Source organism: Engystomops pustulosus, chromosome 1 (genome assembly GCF_040894005.1).
Source record: "Engystomops pustulosus chromosome 1, aEngPut4.maternal, whole genome shotgun sequence".
Classification (NCBI taxonomy): domain Eukaryota; kingdom Metazoa; phylum Chordata; class Amphibia; order Anura; family Leptodactylidae; genus Engystomops; species Engystomops pustulosus.
Window position 1 is genome coordinate 221,993,897 of NC_092411.1, and position 18,884 is coordinate 222,012,780.

At 40.5% G+C, this 18,884-nt stretch overlaps 1 long non-coding RNA gene across 1 annotated transcript in view; it reads left to right on the forward strand.

The window, feature by feature from the left end:
• The first annotated feature begins 1,319 nt into the window (after positions 1-1,319).
• Positions 1,320-18,884, forward strand: part of LOC140105035 (uncharacterized) — an 80,835-nt gene continuing 63,270 nt past the window's right edge. The window contains exon 1 of the long non-coding RNA XR_011850483.1: positions 1,320-1,489. This is a non-coding gene — a long non-coding RNA (uncharacterized lncRNA). The remainder of the gene's footprint in view (positions 1,490-18,884) is intronic.

An 18,884-nucleotide genomic window follows, 5' to 3' on the forward strand; every position in this document is an offset into this window, starting at 1 on the left:
GCAGACTTTCCCATTTAAAGCCCCAAAACCATTTGTGCTGCTCCATTTTTATGCACATTAATATTTAATCAGTAGAGGACTAATACAACAGAAATATATTACTTTATTCAAAACCCACAGGAAATATCTGGAGAATCCTTCCTCCAATGATGAGTTCAGCAGGTGTCCGCAAAGATTTCCTCCCATATGTGCATGTCACTCCAGAAGACCCAGGAGCAGGAGCAGAGGAGAACTAAGTACTGTTCTTATGTTATGGCCCCTATGTTTTACAAGTTACGTTAACCTTTCGCTTTTCTGGTTATGCAATTCTATTTTTTACTTCAACCTTCCAAAAACAATAGCTTCTTTATTTTTCCATTAACAGGGATATATGAGGGCTTGTTTTCTGCATAACAAATAGTACTTTTTAGTACTGATGGAAAATTCAATATTCTGTGCAATATACTTGAAAGCTTGAAAAATGTGTCCAAATGTGAAAATGACTGACAGCCATGGCTCCTGGTGAGCACCTCATGTTATCTTAAGGGCAAAGCCATAATTGGGGCCAAGTTTCATGCCCTGCTTCAACCGCAGCACTTAAATGGTTGACACCCACAATTAATGCCAGCATTCATACAGGGTGTTAAGGGCGGAAGTCGACTGTAAGTACAACAGACACCTGCCTTTAATAGAGAGGAGGTTCACAACAAACAAGTTAAAGACGAAATCCATATTAAAACCAAATAGAACATACATTTTTTATAGTTTTAGTCCACACTTACACATCAACTATTTCTCATTTCTATGCAGTGTTGTCCATTCAAGCCCTATGGAGAATTATCACAGGTCCTAGAAGATATACAGTAATACTCATGTGTCAAGAGCGAGGGCCACACAAGGTCCACTACATTTAACCCATTCTATATTCTGGGGACACAGATAGGGTTGAAATCTAAACAGTGGGGTCTGCTAAACTAACCTATTGTTCTCGTCAAAACCTCTGGTATGGATAATAACAGGAGGATACTTACCTTTAGAGTTCTGCTGCAAGAGAAATGGGGGAAGTTGTCGACCTTGAATAACTAAACTAAACAAGGAATAACAACGTATGTGTGTGTCTATAGTAACAAGCAGATTAGAAGAGAGTGTAACATGAACCAGCAGTTCCCTGGAAAGCGACCGATGTTGTGGCTGCAGATTCATTGTATCTATAACATGATAAACAATCATAACAACCAACAAATAATACAAATGTGTAATGTTCCCTTCTGCAGCAAATAAGCTCTGTTACTAAAATCTGAATCTCTTTAAAGGGAACCTGTCACCAGGGACCTTATTTTCACTAAAGAGATGTTTCAGAAGCCCATTACAGCTGTATTGCACATATGCCATTCTTAGTTGGAGGCTAAGAGCTAAGCAGTCTGCAGAACAGACACATGTTGTTTTTTGAAATGCATCCAAACAAAGCCCAACCCCTGGGACTACACAGAGGATTTTGTCAGGGTGCAAGGTAAGTTATAACACACAATTATATTGTAATGCAAATGCTTAGAGAAAACAGAAAGGCATATGTGCAAGGCTCTATTTTCAATGTTGAAACAACCTAATGTAGATGTAATTAGGAGAATGAATAGCCATAACCTTTCATTTATTTATTATTATTTTTTTTTCAAAAACAACTAATGTGAAATCTCACAATGATCAATAGCGACTATTCAGGTCAATAGCAACCATTGTTAGATACACATGAAATGCTCGAATCATTGTTAAATGCTTTGTAAAATCTCCAATGAAAATTGTAGTGCTTTAGAAATTAATGCATTGTAAGTGTTTTGTGTCATGCTCCTGACCCTTCAAATCAGAAATGTACTATTATGTATATAAGCCACATATGTGTATTTATATTTAAGGATGTCAAGGGATCATTATGCGACTATTTCCATCGCCCTCAACAGAAGAACTCAAGGATCATTCTATTGTTCCATAAATAAATCTCGAGCTGTCCCTACTCTGCACAAATTGAATCGGGTATATATGCAACTTGGGCCTAGTAGAAAATCTCCAGCACTGAAATAAGAATGTGTATCATCTCCCATAAACAAATAATGGAGCGAGATTTATGGCAGTGGCGGGCTGAGGTATTTTGTCACAAAGTGCACAGAGCTCAATTCAATCTTCCTGTACTCGAAAGTAATTTGTTCATGATTGTTGCTGTGAAGGGGGTTGGCCCTAAGCAAAAATAAACAGAGATAAAGTATTGGTAATATAATATGCTACAGAATAGAAAGCTCTACATATTTGATATATGGGAACCTCTTCCCATTCGAAACAAATATGCTGATTTTACTTGTGTTATTGTTATGGAATATATATTTTCCACAAAATCAAGGTAGGGGGCCTTGACTGACTTGGAATTTTTGAGAATTAAATTACTATTGCTATATTAATTATAGGTAGATAGATTCTGACATGATAGAAACTGTATATGTATGAGATAAATAGTAAGAGGATGAGAGAGAGAAAGACACAAGACAGAGATTGGAAATTGTGGAGTTCTGCCTTTGGTGTATGAAATGAAGTCAGTAGGCCAGAGCTCGATTCGGTCCAGGATTGTGAAACTGTGGACAATTATCTCATTCAGGCCTGGCTCCCTCTACACAATGCGAGTATACTATGCAGTGTATACTATTTTAGCCTTTTTGCTGCCTGAGACAAAAACTGAAATATTATATACAGCACCCCTAATTCGCTAATGTAGAGCCCACCTAAAACTGCAATTATATGATGCATTTGCTTGTGATATCAACCCTAGTGGAAACACAGCAGCTTATCACCAAATGCATATGTATAAGTTATGTATTTGACCCCTTGACACGCTGTAGATATATTGCGCAGAGGTGCAGGGGGTGTATAAAGAGGGCTCGCAGGCTGAGCCCTCTTCATACACAGGTGGGGTCTGTTGCACCCACCGCTAATAACCGCTTATTAACTCATCCGATGCCGACGGTGTCGCTACCTCGAACGTTTGTCAGACCCGAGGCTGTCTGGTTTCTGCAGGTTTATTACAATGAGCCAGTGGCAATACAGTAGTTACCAGAGTCTCCATATGCAGGCTGTTAGACTGTGCAGAAGCACCCTTCACACTCCCCTCTGTTCCTTCAGCACTTCTGTCCTCCCCCTGCCTTTTGTAATCTCACACAGAGGGAGGGGATTGCTCCTGCAGAGTGTAACAGCCTGTGAAGCCTGGTAAAGCCTCCATAGCCCTTCTGGTTCATAAGCATAATTTCAAAAGTTGATTTATGTGTATCTATGAGTAAGAGCCCCTGGTTTACCTAGGTCCTTTTGTGTATAGAATAGAATAGAATAGTATAGAATAAACAAGCCCCTATATGGCTCTTTATACAAGGCACATATCACATTTTACAATACAGTAAGGGCCTTGTTTCTGATATCAGAAGAGCACATGTCACAGTTTTATTTGATTGTCTGAGAGCAGAAGGTCTTTGCTGCATAGTATTTATTCTGCACCCTCCCCCCAGGGCTCTGCTATATGACACCTGAGGCTAGATGCTTGTGTAACCTGATCGGGAAGTAAGAGCTCTCCTTACGGAGACTTTGCCAATCAATGCCGCCTTGTAGGCCTGTGGAGACGCCTACCAAAGGATTCTGGGAAAATATGCAAATACGTTTTCCAGGGTGAGAAAAAGAAACCATGCCTCTTTTGCTGCCGTGTAAAGCAGCCCCCTTAACAATAAGCATGACTTTCAGGAAACCTAACTATATGATGTGGGATTAAGCCAAACCAGTAGATTTATTCCAGAAGGAACAGACTCCCAAATGTAGACAGCACAGTTTCAATGTGGTTGCATCTCTTCAGTACAGTGTAGGGAACTGGTTTGGCTGTGTGAGAGGCTTGTGAATAGGGTCGGGAAGTAAGAGTTCTCCCTACGGAGACTTTGATAATTAAGCCCGCCTTGTAGGTGTGAGGAGACTTATAGTTATTGACACTCCACATCCCACATCATGTCATTAGTCTTCCTGAAGGTCATGCTTGATGGTAAGGAGGCTGCCTTAGCAGCCATGTTTTTGCATATTTTCCCATCTCACCAGATGGCAGATGTAGCACTGTACAGTATGTTGTCACCATGCAAGTAGCCATGTAGGAAATTAGAGCTGGGGGTTAACTCTTGACTCTGTGGCTTCTATGACTAAATATGATGCCTTTGCTTACCTCTGCAGACTTCCAACAGCTGACAGCAACCCTAAAAACAATAAACCTATGTGACTCTTTTTATCCCATTTTCACATGAGATGAGTCAAGTTTAGTGGCTGCAGGAGTAGTGTTACTTCAGAAGCCCCTATCTTCTGAAATATACTTTTATGTCATATTAAAAATAAGAATCTCATCTTTCAGATCCTATCAAACTTACAGTTTTGTGAGCTACAGAACTGGACACACTGAAGCTTATTTACTAGGGGTGCGGGGTCGCACTTTCATTGGTTTTTCTGATGTTTTCGGGATTTGCGCCGCTGGGACAGGTACTCTGCGCTGGCTTTCAGGCCAGAGAAATTGGAGGGGCGTGGCCGTTGGACGATCCGACTGATTCGGACTGAGCGCGGGATTTAACTTTCAAATTGTGTCACAAGATCAAGCATTTACCTAACCAGGAAGAAGGAGGTGAGCTCTGTCAGACCTGACCGGGGAAGTGACACTTGCAGGATATCGGGCGCGCGATCTTAGTGAATTGCGGTACAGTGCATGATCGTTGGACAATGCACTTTCGTGAACTCCGCAGGACCTGGTAAGTATATGTGCCCCACAGACATTAAAAATATGGATCCTTTTCTTCTTGCATTTCCAATTGTCTTTAGCTGCCTGTATCCCTAGTTCTGTAGCTCACAGGACCATAAGCCTGGTGTGATCTAAAAGATTAAATTCTTTTCTTTAATATGACACAAACAATAGGTACTATAAAACAGAAGATAACTGAAGTGGCAATACCCTTGCAGCCACTAAACTTGATTCATCTCATGTGAAAATAAGGTGAAAAGAGTCATATTTGACTGACTTTGGTGGGGATTTTTTATAGTTAAACGATTGAGATTTCATATAAAAAAGCACATTTCATACCCTACCTGAGGAAGTAGTAGTTTAGTGGGGTAGAACCTGGGGAAAGGTTCTCTTTAAGGTAAATTTGAAAATGCAGATCTTAGATTTTAAAGGGAGGTTTTATAAGATGTGTTTACCACTGTAAACTATCCTCAGAATATGCCATTTGGAATTAAGGAATGACCTTTCCTATTGCTCCTCACACTAAGGTATCAATAGTAAGGGGCAAGAAGTACCTTCATCTACTTTTATAACATTGTGACCAATCAAACCTTGAGATGTAGTTTCCACCAGCATCCGCCTGGTATACTCCCAAACAGCCAAATATGACTTTAATAATAATAATAATAATAAATGCATGACTAGACGAAGCTCTCCCATGAATAATTAAGGTACATTTGCATATGCCAATCTAAGGTGAATAAAGCTCATTAGTCGACTCTTAGCAACAGAAAGCTTTGTGAGGAACACCATAGGCCAACACTTGATGCTACACATACTGGGGTCAGCATAGGGTGTACAACCTACATTATACAGTAGATTTGCTTTAGCACCTAGTTCCCTTCTGAGAGATAAAACATTAAGATTTCTAAATAATAATAGGAAAAAGCTAATTCTCATCTTTTATCTGGAGCTAAAATGTAATTATTTGTGAACCTGCATCTCTAGACCATGGGCTGACAGATTAGTGGAATTTTACAGCACAGAAGATTTACTAACATCTACTGGATGGACTAATTGTATGCACTGATAACTTTTCTATCAGTCCGTGTCAGAGAGCAACATTAAAATGCATGTGAGTATCTCTCCATTAAGTGAAAAGTGTCCTTTAGCACGTTCCAATTTTCTCCAACAAGAAATATCCTATTCACTCCTCAAACATTATGTTTTTATATGACCTGACCCCATTTCCCTCTGTTTGACCTTCACAAACTGGCCAACTGGGATATCAGTAATATGTGCCACAAATGAGAAAATATACAGTTCTTTGAGTTATTGATCGGTGCCTTTAGCTATATATCTTGTAAATGAGTAAGAGTTAACTATAACTTATGCATAGTCATTGTATTGTGAATTCCAAGTACTGATATAATCTTCTAAGGCCTCATTCCCACGGCCGTGTGCTCACCCCAGAACAGATCTCGGCAAGCAAAGGGCCTTGGAGGAGGAGGGGTACGCTCCTTTCACCCCTCCTCCTTCTATAGGCAGACGTCACCCAACTTGGTTACAGTGCGGTGATGCAGTGTGTGCTCACCACAATGTGACCAGGAGCCATAGAGGTCTATCGGGACCATAATCTGCTCGCAAATCATGCAACCAGATCACTTACCCCGGTACGGCCATGTGAATGAACCCTAAGACTATAGCTGCTTTGCTTATATTACATATATACATTACCATAATACAACGGAAATTATTAATTGTGATTAATATTTAGGGCTAAAAAACTGAATGTAAGAAGTTTAAACACCATTCACCTTTAGAACGGAAGGCCTTCAAGTGCCCCTTGTATATCTTAAAGTGGTTATGGTGCTCAGACACTAGTGGTAAAATTGCTCTTGCGCGTCTTTATTCATGTCTGTGGGACTGCAGGAGATAAAGTCACGAAAGAGATAGAGGGATGGCCAACCACTGCTTCATGTAATGGGGACACTGGGAGGACAAACAAAACAGTGAGCTCTAAACTCCAGCCACCCCCTCCCCTCAAAGACCCTACATGCTTGCCTCTGTGTATCTTAGGTGATACAGGACAACTGGAAGACAGTCCCTTCCTACGTCAATTTTTGAACATAAAACTGGACAAATAAAAAACAAATAATAAATAAGAGGGGTTGCCAAAAGTTGGGTCACAACAGAGAAGGGAAAACAGCACAGAATCACTATACACGCAAGATGAGGAGCTGACAAGAGACCTTCTTTGACCAGTGAAGGGTGCCAGGTGAGCAAGAGTAATGACATTGACACAGATGTTACATGGGGCACTCAGGACACTTGCAGATCTGTGTTCTTTTAACTCCAAAGGTCAGGTCCCCAGGTCCAATAAACACACATTCTCAATACTGTGGATACAGGATACATAAATAGTGTGGGACTTTTTTGCTCTATTTTTTATATAAATTGCTCCAGCTGTTGTTATAAGGTTTTTCATAAACTTACATTAGCCGATATAGGGTTCTTATTCTGAGGTTCAGATGGGCAGGGCCGCATCTGCCATGAGGCGAGATGAAAATCTCGCCTCAGGCGGCATAATGCGGATCCCTGTAAAGGGCAGCGAAATTAGCGTCCATTAACGCCCAAATCACCCACCAGCGAAATAAATCGCCTGTCTCTTTAAGACACAGGCGCGATTTATATGCGGAGCGACGCAGTGCCTTTCCGGCAGCTGCGTCGCTCCGTTCTAAGCAGTGACACAGGCGTCATGATGTCACGCCGCCTGTGTTGCTGTGCGGAGCAGCGGCTCACAGAAGAGCCACAAGAAGAACAGAGCCACGCGCCGAGGGAACAGTCTGTCTGCAGGTGAGTATGATTTTTATTATTTTTCATGTACTTTTAATAATTAAATGTGGCTAATACGTGTGTGGGGAGGTGTCATGTTATACTGGGAGGGGGGGTACTGTACTGTATGGGACTAGAAAACATTTAATACTGGGGGGGACGCTATATATATCATATGGGGCCATAATTATTTTATACTGGGGGGGGGGGTGATGGAATGTTATATATATTATTTGGGGCTATAATAATTTTATACTCTGGGGGTGGGGGGGTGCTGTATATATTATTTGGGGGCCAGAATTTGTTTTATACTGGAGGGGGGAGATGCTATATATATTATTTGGGGCTATAATTATTTCATACTGGGGGGGATGCAGTATATATTATATGGGGCCAGAATCATTTTATACTGGGGGGGAGGGGTGTGTATATTATATATCACTATATCACTAAGCTGGGGGGCTGTATATGGGGTACAGTATATTACTAAGCTGGGGCTGTATATGGGATACAGTATATTACTAAGCTGGAGGGCTGTATATGGGATACAGTATATTACTAAGCTGGGGCTGTATATGCGATACAGTATATTTCTAAGCTGGGGGCTGTATATGGGATACAGTATATTACTAAGCTGGGGGGCTGTATATTGGGTACAGTATATTACTAAGCTGGGGGGCTGTATATGGGATACAGTATATTACTAAGCTGGGGGCTGTATATGGGATACAGTATATTACTAAGCTGGGAGGGCTGTATATGGGATACAGTATATTATTAAGCTGGGGCTGTATATGCGATACAGTATATTTCTAAGCTGGGGGCTGTATATGGGATACAGTATATTACTAAGCTGGGGGGATGTATATGGGATACAGTATATTACTAAGCTGGGGGGATGTATATGGGATACAGTATATTACTAAGCTGGGAGGGCTGTATATGGGGTACAGTATATTACTAAGCTGGGGCTGTATATGGGGTACAGTATATTACTAGGCTGGGAGGATGTATATGGGAAACAGTATATTACTAAACTGGGGGGCTGTATATGGATTACAGTATATTACTAAGCTGGAGGGCTGTATTTGGGGTACAGTATATTACTAAGCTGGAGGGCTGTATTTGGGGTACAGTATATTACTAGGCTTGGAGACTGTATATGGGGTACAGTATATTACTAAGCTGGGGCTGTATATGGGATACAGTATATTACTAAGCTGGGGCTGTATATGGGATACAGTATATTACTAATCTGGGGGCTGTATATGGGATACAGTATATTACTAAACTGGGGGCTGTATATGGGATACAGTATATTGCTAAGCTGGGGGCTGTATATGGGATACAGTATATTGCTAAGCTGGGGGCTGTATATGGGGTCCAGTCTATTACTAAGGTGGGGGGGGGCTGTATATGGGGTACAGTATATTACTTAGCTGCAGGGGCTGTATATGGGATACAGTATATTACTAAGCTGGGAGGGGACTGTATATGTGGGGCAAGATTTTATTTAAGCTGTAGGGGATCGGTATATGGGAGTTGTATATAATTTAATTGGGGGGAGGGGTTGAATAACGAGGCCTTTAAATATATGAGAGCAGGGCTATATAAAAAATATATATATATATATGTATAGTATATATTCATTAGGGTGCTATATATTTGATCAGGGGAGTACTGTATGTAAAATCATGTAACATAATAATAGGGTGGAGTCCTGTGCGTGCTATAATTCCAGTAGAAATATATATATATATATATATATATATATATATATATATATATATAAAATGAAGGTATGTTTTATATGTGGGGTAGCGTGCGGTCAGTTGTGTTGGGAGGGGTATATATTATTTAGGAGCGCAGTGTTGTTATCCAGGAGACTTTATACTGTAAATGACTCTGATATTTTTAGGGACGCCGGGTGGAGATGCTGCACGGAGCTGAAGATATCCATCCGTGAACTCAGCTGTGATACGTCATGGTTTGGAGAACCCGGAATAAAGTCCTCCTGATGGAAGAGATTGTCATCTATAAGGTACTAGATGCAACTAATGACTCCCAGAACCTGTAGTCAGTCACGCAGTGTCAGTGCATTGTCTGTAGGGATGTTAATTGTTAGTAAAGTTTCAGGATTTACTTAACAGGGAGGGCAGCATTTTAATATTTGCCTCAGGCAGCAAATATGCTAGAATCGGCCCTGCAGATGGGCCACATTAATTAAGAAGCATAAGCTTTCAAATCGGAGTTTCTGGAGGGATTCTGAATTCTATAAAACACACATTTCTGCCTGAAGTAACCACATAAATAGCAATAGACATTGTTCTTTTTCTTCCCCTACTTTCTATTCCAGCTCACAATGATTTTTAAGCACGGGGTACTGAAATTAAAAATCGTAACGGCGTGTACATCACTTGACAAAAAGCTAAAACAGAAATTATTCATGTACATCAATCACAGGATAAAATGTGGGATGATAGATATTTAGACTATAAGGATGTAAGATTTACAATATCTCAGCCTACAATTCAAGTTTTCTATTAGCTTTTAGTGTTTTTTGGCTACCATTAAATTAGCAGAATTTTTTGCCTCCTTTGAGCTTGTTGTGGACCATTAAAAATGAAAGTATAATCAGCTACTCTCCATTTTAATGGCCTACAATCCTGGAGAAGGACGTCATTCTCTTTGCCTCATACTCAGGATTTTTTCTTTGCTGCTCAACAACAATTCTTTCATTCCTCCACTTTTCATTCTGCTCTTTCCCCTTTCATTTCCAGCATAATGTGCTCATTTTTCTACCAACGAAGCTCTTTCACTTTCCTTGCAGTTTCATTTCGATGGTTCATTTCCTAGCTATTTGGCTTTCCTGGTCTCTGCTTCTCCTTCATTTTCCTGACCTTTTATTACACTGTTCTTTATATATATTTTATCTTCTTTTCTCCAATCTTCAGTATTTCCATTTTCATTTCTCCTCTCTTTTGTTTCTTTAATCTATAATTACTTTGTTACTGACGTCTCACCTCAATTTCATTTCAATTAACTAATGAATCTTTTTTAGCTTGTTCTATTTTAATATTCATCGCAGCGCTTCCATATAAGTATAAAATAGGAGAAAACAGTATTAAAATGGTCTGCCATTAATGAGGGATGCAACTGAACAAATCTAAATGGAATTGTATTTTAACCCCTTCTTGCAAAAGGATAAACCAAATCTGCATGTAGTTCCCAAATTTTAAAGTACAGTTGCATCTTGTTGACCATATGGGCGCAGAAGCTGTACACAGTGCATCTACTGCAGGACTACCAGCAACCTACTCTAATGGACACAGTCAGTCTAAATACAGATCAGGGTCATTTAACTTTTTCTAGAGATGAACGTCTGACCCAGTGGTGATGACAGGGGGTGTCCAGTGCCGAATACCCCTTATATCTTCACAGGAGACAAAACGAGGCTTAACGGATGCGCTAGTAACCAACTTGCTAAACATTACATTGATGCTGTGAAATTATCAACTGATATTTATTTGTAAATAGAAAGTATTTAAAACATTCAATTAGATGTTTGGAATACTTTATATTTACAAATAAATAAATATCAGTTGATCTATTCACCGCATCTACTGTCTAACAAGTTGGTTACTATTGCACGCATTAAGCCTTGTTTTGTCTTCGACTCTATACGTTCTTCATGGTTCCATTGAATACCAGTCTTTGGAGTGCTTGAGAGCTGCTGTTCCTATCAACGACATACATTAGACCTACGAGGCATCATACCCCTTTTGTTATCGCAACTATACAAGTGATAACGGTGAGCAATTTTGCTATTCACCTGGACCCATTATATTAACGTTATCACATGAGGGGCCGTCCTCCTCTGTTGTCATTTTTGTTTTATCTCTTTATCTTCACAGGGGGTCAGAGGTTCCTTTCCATTTATCTTCTTGAATGCCCTGTAGTGAGAATGCGGCCATCTAGGAGGTCACTATATTGTTTTCAAAGTACTTATCTTTTGCCAGGGTGGATTGTAGGATGGACTTCTGGGGTGCGTGCCTAAGTGTGGGTGATTCAGGTGGTTGCATGGCCATTTGAGTCGCCTACTATATCTGCAGCTTTTCTGAACTAGCTGTTAAAATAACAGCCGGAGACGAGAACCGGGCGGTAGCTTATAGACTCGGCTATGACAGATGGAGGGAACAATATATTCCCTGCTCTGCCATAGACCAGGGCGTGTGCAGGACCTTGTCATCCTGGGGCTGTATATATCTATGTGTTTTTGGGGGGCTCTATATATCTATTTCTTTTATTTCTTGGGGGAGGGGGGTGTAAAAATATATGTATGTATACCTGGGGGTACAGTATACAGGAAGATTTTATTGTCAGTGCACCCATATAGAACTTATTTCTGCAGGAAAAGATACAGTATATTTGTGGGTACAGTAGAAGTTGAAACAAAGGCGGTCATTTAGAAGTCGTTGGGCTTGTTTGATCTATTTTGAAGGCAACACATCTGGCTTATGAGTCTGTGTTATTTGAGTGGAGTTATTTTATGCAAAAATATGTGACTTTGCCGCTAACGCATGAAAACTTTTTGAATGTCTCTATTTGGGTTCTAAAGATACATCAGGAGCAATGCTGGAAAATATGAAATTTATGTGATTACATATGTAATTTTTTATATTTGAAAAATAATTCCTTCTTCATTGTTTTTTTTTTTGTCTTTTCTTTTCAACTAGGAGACATCATATTGCAATATTCAGTATACCAATGCAATATAAATTCACTTGTAACTGACAAGCAACCCATTGGTAGTGCAGATATGCCAAAGTTAAGGGTGAAGGTGCCGCAAAGGGGTAAAATGGCTGTTATGTATGTTTTAAATTGACTATGACCTTTAACAGATATTTATGTATCTGTAATGTTCAGTCTATCTCTATCTGTGTAACAATTGCCGGAACGTTATGTACAAAAGAGAGGAGACCACTCTGGGCCCGCACTCTTCAAGCCCCGTATCTCTGACACCACCAGCTCTCTACTTGAGCGGGAGCAGGCAGGACTAGCAGTGGAGTAGCCTGTGCCCGGCCGGGCTAGAACACTCCCCAGTAGCCTCTGTAGTTAATTTACATATTACTGAAAATAAAGTTTTTAACAAATTAGGTTAAATTCCAGGATTATCAAATAACAGATTAGGGCAAGGGCAGACAGGAGGAATCTACCATCAGATCTAGCTCTGATGGCAGATTCCTCATGGTAGGTTTCCTTTAACTAACAAGTGCAACAAATGCAGGGCAAAGTCTGCAAGTCTTCTAGCTAACATGTGCGACTAAGGAGATGACCCTGTGATATACAATGATATAGGAGAAGAGCAGGGCCACTTACACAGTCGGGTTGCCTCATTTGTAATTTTTGCATAATTTACATGCACAAGTCTTTTCTTCTAATTGCAAAATCCTATGCGACAAGAAAGGTAAGTTTCTGATGATACTCAGAAACTCCATGCAATCCTTTAGTTTGGTTTGTGAGGCATTTTGATCCTGACAGCCTTCTTCAAATTTTAAAACCTACTTTTTTATTTTGTACTTAATTATACAAATTTCTTTAACATCTTATTTTGTAACAATTGTGGGGAAAAGTCACCATTACCGGCCATGTGCTAAAAAGCACTTTCATATAAACATCCTGTTTCAAGCACTGAAATAAGAACGAATACATTAATGAATTGCATTCACAACATAATGATCTTAGTTATTAATCTTAATCTTTTATCAGTTTAATGTCTCCTTCAAAGAGAAAGCAGCACTTCTAATCCTCTTTTATAATAAAAAAAATGGCAGAGTGAGATAATTTCTTTCAGAGCTAGAAAAATATTACATGGCTACTTTGTTACTAATGAGCGAAGAGAAGTATACAGATTTATTATTATAGAATCATTTCTATCCACATGGACCTAATATGTGCCTCACATTTTATAAATTTTTCACATTACAAAAAATCTACATATTATGTGTTTCCAAATGTAATTATTTTCTTAAATTACATGATTGAGTTAAATTTAGTGAAACCTGAGATGATCACAAATTGCATTATGAAGGGGTTTCTAAAAGGGGTTGATGTCTTAAAGTTGGTAGGCATAATACTTGTTGGAAGTGTAATTCTGTCTCTGTATGGCCAGTGAAATAATGTAAATGATGGTACTTGCTTTTTTGGTGTTCAGTGTGGTGGCGGTGTGGGTCAGCAGGCGGGTGGTTCAGTGTTCGCCCAGGCAGTAAGTTCGGTGGTCGGGGCGGTAAGTTCTGCGGGCAGTTCGTTGTGCGGTCGGACAGGAGGAAAGTTCAGTGTTTGGGCGAGCGGAAAGTTTGTTGTACTAGCCTGGGAGGGAAGTTGAGTGTTCGGGCGAACGGGCTTGGAGGCCCATGCACTGTGTCTGTCAAGTACGGGGTGGGCTGGCGGTCAACTGTGTCGGCCGGCAAATGGGAGGCTGTTTGGGAAGCAGTGGGCGGGTTAGGCACATAAGACTAAGGGCGCAGCAGGGACACAGAGGGAGGGGCCCAGGGACATGACATCTTTAAATTATGACTTGGCCACATGCCTTATTTAACCTCACGGGCCTCGTAGCAGTTGCTATGGCTGCTACAGCGTTAGTGGCGCCACTGCTTTATAGCATATCTTTTTATCCATTCACAGCTGCCCAATATGTGGATAGTTACCTACTAAAGGGATTAAGCTGTACTTCGGAGCTGTCCGATATTTAAAGGTTTTAAAATACAACATAAATCACATTTAGTAACATTTATGATCTTAATAACCCAAAGTATGGAGGGGATAGGTCAATTTGAAATGACAGTGAAAGGCATAGAAAATGCTTGTAACAAAATGTTCACCCAAGTTCCACCATATTTTTTTCCAGCTTCCAGTTAAGGCTTTTGGAAGGTAAGGAGTAAAAGAAGCAAAAATGCAAAAACAGAAATGGTCTGCAGTATTAAAACATTAAATCTCTGTCCTTCTCACACTCTTTCTCATTGGATCCTGCTCTTCTCACCCCCTCTGGCAGCCTCTTGTGTGGTTCTGCTGTGACATTAAAACCCTTTCTGCTTCTCACACTGCATCTTCTCTATAACCTGCTGGACCTGCTCTATTCAGCCTTTCTACTCCCAATGGTGACATGATACATACACTACAAGAACACCCAGGCTGAGGATGAATACCTTCAGCAACATGATGACCAGGACAGTATCTTCCGGCTACCATTTAGATTGTGTTACAGGAGGTTAATACACTTTGCAAGGGACCTCCACAGACACCATTGTTCAAAATTGGCATTTACACTGAAAAGTAACGATTTAATGGACCTGTATGAAGTATATAAATTAAAGGGGCTTTCCAGAGGTTGATAAACATGGGTCCTTTCTTACAAAAAAAAGTAGTGCGTGGGATTGTAGCTAAGCTTTAATCATTTCTATACAGCTGAGCACAAACCAGGGCCCGGAGTGAAGCTGTTTTTGTTAGAAAATAGTCATGTTTTTCAACCACTAGGCAACAACTTTAAAGGGAACCTGTCAGGGGGAACCTGATCTCCTCCCCCAAACCAAAGGTCCTACCTCATTAACTGTAGTGAGTTGCACTGCATGATGATATTGACATGAGTCAGCGGCTCCTGTGAATTTTAAAAGCACCCCCACTTGAAATCCTGTGAATTGAGACGGCTGGGTGTTCCTGAGCTGAGTCAGGCTGCAACGTCCCCTTCCCCATGTCTCCTGCACTCACTTCTTGCTAAGCTGCTGCATAGAAAGGGGTATGATTGATATGTGAAGGAGGCCACTGACTTTTTTGAGTGATGCCTCCTTCATAAATACATTTGGTGCAAATTATGTCAGAATTCCATCTCAAACAGCTTGCTTATGCAACACCCCTGCCAATGTGAAGGCAGAGGAGTGTTGCAAATAAGCCCCTCAGTCTGTGTCTCTCCCAACAGGTGAGCCTGCACAACTCACCTCAGGTATTATACAATCGTATATAGGTAATTAGCAGTGGTAGACCCTGCCTGTACAGCAAGGGTTAAGATATGTGATGATTGTTATCCAATGATATTCTTTCCTGTGAACTGGAGTGTGATTGGAGAGTGAGCCACCACCTGACCAGGGTCTCACAAAACCCCTGGACAGGAAGGGGCAAGGCCTTTTAGGCCCAGGCTAGCACCTTATGAGCATCTCTTAGGCCCCAGCTCCTGACAGAGGAGCACCCCTTGGAATCCAGCTCTCCCAGAGAGCACAGCTTGCAGATTATCAGTGAGCAGAGAAATAGTGTGACGCACACCTTAAGTGCTACACACAGAACATCCAGGACAAAGCTGAAGCTTCCATATCTGGACACAGTTACATCCCAGCCTGCACCTACTACCAGGATGATGAATCTATTCCTGAGGATCACTCTCCATGACCACTCCAGTAATCTGGAATCTCCAACAATCTGGCATCTGTAACAAGGCCTGTTGCCTGCAGTTGTTTTTAATAAAGAACCGTGAGTTATTTTGCACAACGTTCCCTCCGTCTGTTCCCTGGATATGGCTGTCACACCAAGTGCTCCCCATCCATTACCCAAGGATATATACTACAGACATCAAAGGGGTTGCCCGGAGATTCAGTACATCAGCCTCTCCCTCCATCTTTAATGCACACACCACCTGCTGGAGACCTGCCAGGCTGTAGGACAGCTCTCCGGTCCCCATACCAAGCACTGTGACACCAGCGTGCCCTAGGCCCCAACCGCAAGCCACTCCGGTATTCTGGGCCCCGGCTTCCTCCAGGCCTCAAGAAAAGGCTAGGCCCTGGTGGGGGATGTTGCATTTACATAATGATATAACAGTTTCAATCTCCAATTTGCACTTTACCAACTTGTGCAAAGTAGTTTCTAGAGGAACTTACAATAGAGCAGAACTTACATGGAATCTGTTGCTAGTCTCTGCTGTACAATTAGGCTAAAATTACACAACCATGTTCTCTCTGTGAATTATGGACCATACGCTGGCCAGATTTAAAGAACTGATCTGGACTCTGTGCATCATAATTATTTATGATTCAAGGAGTCCCTGCTTCCCTGCAAAACAGCAATGCTAAATTGTCATAAAGATTACAGCGGGGAAGAAGGGACTATACACATTATGGGGCACATTTACTAAGGGTACGGTCGCCGCATTTTTGCCGGGTTCCGCAATTTTTTTCCGTTTTGCCCTGAATTGCCCCGGGTTTTTGGAGCACGCAATCGGATTGTGTTGCATCGGTGCCAGCTTGCATGCAACACAAATTGTGTCGCAAGACCAGCACCTACATGTACCGGGAAGAAGAAGGTAAACTCAAGCGGAACTCAGCGGGGAAGCGACACATGCAGGAAATTGGACGCATGGTCTTAGTGAATCGCGGCAGACCCGAATATTCATCGGACAACGCACGGCGGGGATGGCGATGGGACAGGTAGGTAAACGTGCCCCTTTATGTCAATATGCTGCTCAGAGTACCTTTCTTTGCATAGTGTGTGGACCATGAAATCCAGTGCATTGTCTGTGATTCCCAGACCGACCACAGTCATGGATTTTTAGCATTAAACCTTTTCAGCTGCAGGCCCAAGCTCTGTGAAAAGCCCTGGGTCTTTGACTTAATCCGCCATTGCTTAAACCTTTAAAATTCCTCCTCAAAGGAAATTTTTGATTCATCTAATTGAAACTTTTCATCAAAAGAAAAACGAATGTTGAGGCTACATGAACAAAAATATAGTAAAATAGAAGAAACATTTCCAAAACCTTCCAGTAATATGAATGCAGGTCAGAACTTACAGATGAATGCAGGTCAGAACTTACAGATAAATGAAGGTTGGAGTACCGTAATAAGTGGAATAATGAATCAGTTCAGCAGATTCATGATACTGTTGCTACAAGGAAAATAAAAATTTTGGCCTTGTAGCTAAAATACCTTCATTCTATTTCAATGACTGTATTGCCCTAAAATAACATTGTTATTCTACTAATGTGACAATTCATGGCATTTACAGTCAATGGGAAGATTTCTCATGGCTTGTATGACAGTTTTCTGGCATACAAACCATGAAAATGTTGCAATTCCCAGCCATTGTGTCCCCCTATGTCACCCTCACACCCTGAGCAGAGAGGAGACATGGACATAAGCTATAACTTACTCCTGGCAGGGGTTGTTTCATGAATGGCAAGCAATTTGTGTACAAAGAAACTGAAGGAGATAGAAAATTCTTTTTTTTTTTTTTTTGCAGAAATTTTCACCCTTCTTGTCCATAGGTGGTGTTTGATATTGCTGCTATAATGCTAGACTCAGCCCATGAGCGAGATGTTGTCTAAGATTGAAACACTAAATTAAGATGAGAGAAAATGGTTCTGAGCTACAAAATGAATTCATCGCCGATGTTCTCTCACTGCTCGGCCATTTAGCTGGGAGCACAGTCCAAGGACCAGGGACAGGCCGAAATTGAGGATTTATTCTAAGGACATGTTATAAATATTTTGAAAAAGCATTTTTGTTCATTTATATTGTTGCTAAGAACATAGAAGTCAGATGTATGCTTTAAGTCGATACCTGTTTCAAAAATCACAAAATCTTTTATATTTGAGAAATCCAGGCAAAATTTTAAGTACAATATCTCACTTCTTTCTTCCGCACAGTCACTTACAATTTGTAAGTAAAGAGCTCAATAATGATCAAATTTCTGAAGAGAACACCAGTGTAACTTGAAATAATGATTATATGTGTCGCAGTAAAAATATCTATTTGTATTTTCTGTGATTTTCGCACATTTCTTTCTGCACACAAAATCCTCACAATGTTTATTTTTAACATTCAGATCTGCAGAAATCCGCTCCATGGACATTTTTTTTCCTGCATTTCCATACAAATAGAAATGTCGGTCACTTTGTTTCAAGGTGGCTGCAAGTTAGTTTTTTTTTATTTTCTTTTCCCTATTTTTGCCAGACTCGAGCTTTTCATATCTGAGCAGTTTTCTACTTTGGTAATCCATTACAAAAGAGAAGTCATCCATATTTTCAGGCCAGAAAGGGTAACATATATATATACAGTGTATGTGTGTCCAGCATTGAACATCTCATCACAATATAAAAGGCTTGGGATTTTTTTTGTATTTGTCACTTGTGTCATTGCGATTTGTCTTGGAAAAGGAATATCTAACTTTGTTCTGTTAAATAAAAATGATCTGATTAAAAAAAAGGGTATATATTTGTTTGAGATAGTTGCCGGCTGTAATGTGTGATTAATACTGGCAGAAA